This window comes from Myxocyprinus asiaticus, chromosome 45 (assembly GCF_019703515.2).
Source record: "Myxocyprinus asiaticus isolate MX2 ecotype Aquarium Trade chromosome 45, UBuf_Myxa_2, whole genome shotgun sequence".
In the NCBI taxonomy this organism is placed as follows: domain Eukaryota; kingdom Metazoa; phylum Chordata; class Actinopteri; order Cypriniformes; family Catostomidae; genus Myxocyprinus; species Myxocyprinus asiaticus.
In genome coordinates this window covers 31,770,723-31,778,118 of record NC_059388.1, presented here as the reverse complement: position 1 = coordinate 31,778,118, position 7,396 = coordinate 31,770,723, and positions in this window count along the sequence as shown.

The window sequence follows — 7,396 nt, the reverse complement described above, 5'->3', positions numbered from 1 at the left end:
CATAATGATAATACAGGAAAAAGAAAACTGTTAATAAAAATCATAATTTTGTGCGTATCATGGTTTTACTAATGCAAATACAATAGTTTAACTATGGTTTTATTATAGTAAAATTGTGGTAACGGTTTAAAATAAGGTTACATTTGTTAACATTAGTAAACAGTAGTTGACATGAACTAATAATGAATAATACTTTTACAGCATTTATTAATCTTGGTTAATGTTAATTTCAACATATGATTTTTAAAATCAAAAGTTGTATATGTTAACATTAGTTATAGTACTATAAACTAACTTTAAAAATGAAAAATGTTTTTATTAACTAACGTTAACAAAGATGAATAAATGCTGTAAAACATATTCTGTTTATTGTAAGTTAATGATACCTAATGCATTTACTAATGTTAACTAATGTAACCTTATAATAAAGTGCTGCTAATATTATAGACTGTATTAACCATAGTTTTTTTGGCGGAAAACATGTTTTTTCTACAATAATATTCTAGTAACCATGATTGTTTTAGGCTAACCATTTATTTATTTATTTTTGACAAACTATGGTTTTATTATAGTAATATTGTAGTAACTATGAAAAGTAAGAATTCATGTTTTTTTTGGCAGAAACCAGGTTTTAATACAGTGTACTGTATCCATATAGTAACATGGTTTTACTATAGAATAACCATGGTATTTGTAGTAAAATCAAATAACCACAAAATTATTATTTTTATTACCATAGTTTTTGTTTTCCTGTATTAGTACTATGATTTTACTATGAATATCAAGGTTAAAATATGGTTATTTTAATAAAACCATGGTAAATTTATTGCGAGTGAATGTAAAATTCCCGCCCTGTGCTCTAATGGGCGCCATACGTCAGAGACAGCGGCCTGCGGACATGTTTTTGTTGATTGTTTAGAGTCTAGAGCTGTCACAGAGACCAGCGAGATATCTCCCAACACTTATTTCATATCTTTCAGACAGTAGGACATATTTTTGCATACCTTTCCATGAACAAATCGCGTACAGCATCTTTAAAGAAAGGCTTTGAGGCACTTGCACTACAGAGAAAAGTTTGGACACACTTGAACGAATTTGTTTCTTATGATCTTAAAAACCTTTTGATCTAAAGGTGTATGCTCAAGCTTGAAATTATCTTTGTAGACACATACAACTTGTGCCTACATATACAGTACATTTATATAAATTATATATTTCTTTATAAAACTAATATTTTAATAAATGACCTCACATACAATAAAGCTTCGTTTGATTCACAATTACAGTGCATCCGGAAAGTATTCACAGCGCTTCACTTTTTCCACATTTTGTTATGTTACAGCCTTATTCCAAAATGGATAAAATTCATTATTTTCCTCAAAAATCAACAAACAATACCCCATAATGACAACGTGAAAGAAGTTTGTTTGAAATCTTTGCAAATTTATTAAAAATAAAAAACAAAATCACATGTACATAAGTATTCACAGCCTTTGCCATGACACTCAAAATTGAGCTCAGGTGCATCCTGTTTCCACTGATCATCCTTGAGATGTTTCTACAACTTGATTGGAGTCCACCTGTGGTAAATTCAGTTGATTGGACATGATTTGGAAAGGCACACACCTGTCTATATAAGGTCCCACAGTTAACAGTGCATGTCAGAGCACAAACCAAGCCATGAAGTCCAAGGAATTGTCTGTAGACCTCCGAGACAGGATTGTATCGAGGCACAGATCTGGGGAAGGGTACAGAAACATTTCTGCAGCATTGAAGGTCCCAATGAGCACAATGGCCTCCATCATCCGTAAATGGAAGAAGTTTGGAACCACCAGGACCTTCCTAGAGCTGGCCGCCCGGCCAAACTGAGCGATCGGGGGAGAAGGGCCTTAGTCAGGGAGGTGACCAAGAACCCGATGGTCACTCTGACAGAGCTCTAGCATTTCTCTGTGGAGAGAGGAGAACCTTCCAGAAGAGCAACCATCTCTGCAGCACTCCACCAATCAGGCCTAAAGTGGCCAGACGAGAGCCACTCCTCAGTAAACGGTACATGACAGCCCACCTGGAGTTTGCCAAAAGGCACCTGAAGGACTCTCAGACCATGAGAAACAAAGATTGAACTCTTTGGCCTGAATGGCAAGTGTCATGTCTGGAGGAAACCAGGCACCCCTCATCACCTGGCCAATACCATCCCTACAGTGAAGCATGGTGGCGGCAGCATCATGCTGTGGGGATGTTTTTCAGCGGCAGGAACTGGGAGACTAGTCAGGATCGAGGGAAAGATGAATGCAGCAATGTACAGAGACATCCTTGATGAAAACCTGCTCTAGAGCGCTCTGGACCTCAGACTGGGGCGACGGTTCATCTTCCAACAGGACAACGACCCTAAGCACACAGCCAAGATAACAAAGGAGTGGCTCCGGGACAACTCTGTGAATGTCCTTGAGTGGCCCAGTCAGAGCCCAGACTTGAACCTGATTGAACATCTCTGGAGAGATCTGAAAATGGCTGTGCACCGACGCTCCCCATCCAACCTGATGGAGCTTGAGAGGTCCTGCAAAGAAGAATGGGAGAAACTGCCCAAAAATAGGTGTGCCAAGCTTGTAGCATCATACTCAAAAAGACTTGAGGCTGTAATTGGTGCCAAAGGTGCTTCAACAAAGTATTGAGCAAAGGCTGTGAATACTTATGTACATGTGATTTTATTTCGTTTTTTATTTTTAATAAATTTGCAAAGATTTCAAACAAACTTCTTTCACGTTGTCATTATGGGGTATTGTTTGTAGAATTTTGAGGAAAATAATGAATTTAATCCATTTTGGAATAAGGCTGTAACATAACAAAATGTGGAAAAAGTGAAGCGCTGTGAATACTTTCCGGATGCACTGTAGGTTACTACATAATTCTCATACTTCTGTTTATGTCATTTAATAGTTTTGATGAATTTGGAAAATACTGTTAATAAAGACTAGATGTGCCCAAACATTTGACTAGTTTATGTACAAAAATACTAATTTTATTTATTTTTATTTTGCAGTGTGAGATCACAATAGATATTTAAAGCACCCACCGAATGATGCCTGGATGTTCTTTAATAATCTGAGGAACCCCAAAAGGTGCTCAAGTGTTTCGTCATTTCTCAGTGATGCCTTTAAAATAAACAAATCAGGGCTGCGTTTCCCAAAAGCATCGTAAGTCTAAGTAGATCGTAGAAACCATTGGCCTCTGTCTCACTTAACTTAGCCAGACTCCGTTTTTAAGACAGAAAAAGCACAAATATCCAATCCTGCAAACATGTTTCTTCAGGTAAGAAAAGACCTGGTGGATGGAAACGTGTAAATATAAAATAACTCGCAATAACTCGTCTGATTTGGCCAGTTATTGACCAGTTGTCTAATTGTTAGTCTGTAGTGCCTAAATGTACAGGTCTTTAAAAGCCATTTTCCTCTTAAACTCTGTGGAGCTGCTGGCGGGTCCAAAAGGGGGCGCTATATTGCGATAAAAGGTTACGTTAAAAACGTTAATAGTGTCTGTATACATAAGTCATGCATATGAGGTATCATTTGAAAGCTTAGAATCTGATCTTTTCAGGGATAACCATTACTTCTGAATTTGTTACTTAAAATAACAAAAGGACTCAAAACATTCGCGTCGCAAATTAGCGCCCCCTAGAGGTAATGGGGTAGAAAATAAGAGTCCTTCACATAGCACTTACATTGACAAGTCATATATCAAATGAAAGCTCTCATTCTCAGGAATGTGACTGTATAGTTTATTTTGTAGCACTAATACCACAGTTCAAAAGATCTTCAAAATAATCACAAAGTGAAATATGATTTCTGTAAGTCATCAAATACAAACGTCTCTTTTATGATAACTGCTGCTGTAAGTCGTAAATAGCTAAAAACCTTATATCTGCTTTTGTCTTATGGAAGTTCTCTAAAACATTAGCCATTGTTTACTTGTCTGTGAGCTTGCTTGTGTGAATAATCCAAAGTTATATCTTAGATGTCCAGAACAAAATATGCCATCCAGCAGGAAAAGCATGCTAAACAAATCATCAGAAGTATATGTTATCGACTATTGATGTGTCAGAGCGCCACCTACATTTGAGATCTGAATATTGTGATGGAATGTGATAGAGAAAAAATAGTGGAATAAAATAAGACTATTTGGAGGGAGACAGGGTGAACAGAACCAGACTTTCATGCTTACAAATTTAGGACAGCAACAAATGTTTTATATATATATATATTTTAATTCTATTTATCAAATGATTGTAAACATATACAGTATTATTTCTGAATAATTGGTCTTTTTTTATTGGGCAGTTAGTCCACATTATGTGTTAATGTTGAGCTTTTAAATTTGAGTGTGAAAAATTGCAGGCGACGCCCAAACATGCTTCAGAGTTTAAGAGGTTAACCATTCAGGGTGTGATGTTGCATCCAAACCACCTTTGACCCCTTGGCCAGGTGTAATGGTGGGCTAAATTTTCCTTGTGATTTTATTCATGGAAAGGTATGCAAAAAAATGTTCCTTCTCTCTGAAAGTTATTACTGAAATAAGTGTTGTGGGATATCTCACCGGTCTCTGTGACAGCTCTAGACTCTGTAAACAGTAAATAAAAATGTATCTGTGGTCTCTGATGCTTTTGACCTGTCAATCATTTTGCTCGTTCTCATTGTATTGTAGCTGCAGCGAATTATTGAGGCTTAATGCCATTTTTATGCCATGGTGCTCATAACAGTTGTCAGTAGAGGGCGCTATTTTGCTGCTGTCGTTTTTGACTGTTTCTGCTTGATGACGGTCTCAAAGCTCATTTGGTATCTTTGGAGGCGGGGTTTTGGAAAGAGGGGCGTGGCTAATCCAACAGCTCATCTTGTGGGAATTCTAGAACAGCTAAAATTGCTTACAGCACCTATGAATTCTTAATACAACTAATTAAATGCCCCAATAAGTTCCTTTTGACCAAACAATAATGCTTAAATTGTTCAAGGGCTTATAGGTATTCCTGCAGCTCAACTGGCACTAGCAGTGCCAAGATCATATGTTGGATTCCCATGAAACACAAACTGACAATATGTATGCATTGAATGCATTGTAAATCGCTTTGGATTACAGCGTCTGCTAAATGCATAAATGTACATTTATTCCCTTCAACTTCAGTTTTGCCCGTTTGAGTTAGTAGTACTTAAAATCTTAATTTTATGGATTTTTAAGCCAAAGAAGTTCAAGGAATTCCCAGTTATTTTTGTACTTTATGTATCAATCAATGCATATTAAGTAAAGCTAAGAATGTAATAAATATGTATGTTTCTGAGTAGAAGCTGTATTTTCTTACATTTATGGTTGATGAGCTAATAAATTCAGTGCATTCAAAAGATGAATTAATTGAGTTTTTTTTACAAGCAATTTAATGTCTTTCAGTTTCATAGAGCCAATGTAATATAGTAAGATTAGGTCAAACCAGTGCACTATATTTGTTTTAACTCAACTTTATTAGGTTTGTCAAACTCTAAGGGTTTAATTTTCTAATGTTGGGCCAACTTAATTTATTTTAGTAAACATTAGTAGATGCCAGGTGAGCAAGTGTAAGGATAGAAAAACTGTTGCACTGTCAGTTTAATAGCGATTTCTTATAAAAATAAGCAGCACACAAATCAAGTGTCACTTGAACGTTAAGAACAAACGCCATTCTTCACCACAATGGGAACTCCCAAAACTCCACCATAACAGAACATTAAACATCTCCTAATATTCTCATTAAATAACATTTAATTTCAACACGTGTTCTCCCTATCCAGTCCATCAATGCTACATTAACACCACAACAAGTATTCATGTAGTCCCATCTCAGATGAATTAAGTAAACCTCCTTTTTACAAATTTAAATGGATAGAACGCAATGAAATCAAGTTGTGACTAAATGTTCTAGAATTGTGTCGCTTTAGGTTATTTAAAGGGATAGTTCATCTAGAAATTAAAATTCTCTCATTAACACCCTCATGCCGTCCCAGATGTGTGACTTACTTTCTTCTGCTGAACACAAATGATGATTTTTAGAAGAATATTTCCGCTCTGTAGGTTCATACAATGCAAGTGAATGGTGACCAGAACTGTGAAGCTCCAAAAAGCACATAAATGCAGCATAAAAGTAATCCATAAGTCTCCAGTGGTTTAATCCATGTCTTCTGAAATGATATGATAGGTGTGTGTGAGAAACAGATCAATATATATAAAGGAATATTCCGGGTTCAATACAAGTTAAACTCAATCAGCAGCATTTGTGACATAATGTTGATTATCACAAAACTTAATTTCGACTCGTTCCTTTTCTTTAATAAAAGCACAAATGTGTGTTCCAGTGAGACACTTACAATGGAAGTCAATGGGGTCAATAATCTGTAAACATTCAAATACTCACTGTTTCAAAAGTATAGACACAAGACATAAACAATATGTGTGTTAACATGATTTTACTGTCATAAAATCACTTACTAAACACATCTGTGGAAAGATATAGACAATTTTACAACTTTGTTGCCATGACGATGAAATCAACAAACCTTAAAATGATGATTTATACAGCTTTACACCTCATATAATACACAAGTTTTAACAGCAGAATTAATGTAAGTGCTTTTATAAAATTATAATCTTCACATTTCTGCCTTTAAACCCTCAAAAAATTGACCCCATTGACTTCCATTGTAAGTGCATCACTGTAACCTCAATTTTTCCTTTTTTTTTTTTTTTTATGAAGAAATTTATGTTAATCAACATTATGCCACAAATGCTGTTGATTGAACTTAACTTGTATTGAACCTGAAATATTCCTTTTAAATCCGTTTTTACTATAAATCTCCACATTCACGTTCACATTTTCACATTTTGCAAGTGAAAGTGGAGATTTAAAGTAAAAAAAAAAAAATAATGTTCTCACCCACACCTATCACCTCATATATATCACTTCTGAAGACATGGATTTAAACCACTGGAGTCGTATGGATTACTTTTATGCTGCATTTATGTGCTTTTTGGAGCTTCAAAGTTCTGGTCACCATTCACTTGCATTGTATGGACCTACAGAGCTGAAATATTCTTCTAAAAATCTTCATTTGTGTTCTGCTGAAGAAAGACAGTCATACACATCTGGGATGACATGAGGGTGAGTAAATGATGAGAGAATTTATTTTGGGGTGAACTGTCCCTTTAAGTAAATTGAACCAGCAGCAAAAATAATTTTATTTTATTTTTTTATTTTTTTTGAGTGCAGGTTGTGTTTGACCCTTTCTCATAATTACACGTGACTGTTCTCAATATATATATATATATATATATATATATATATATATATATATATATATATATATTTTATTAATGACAATCAAAA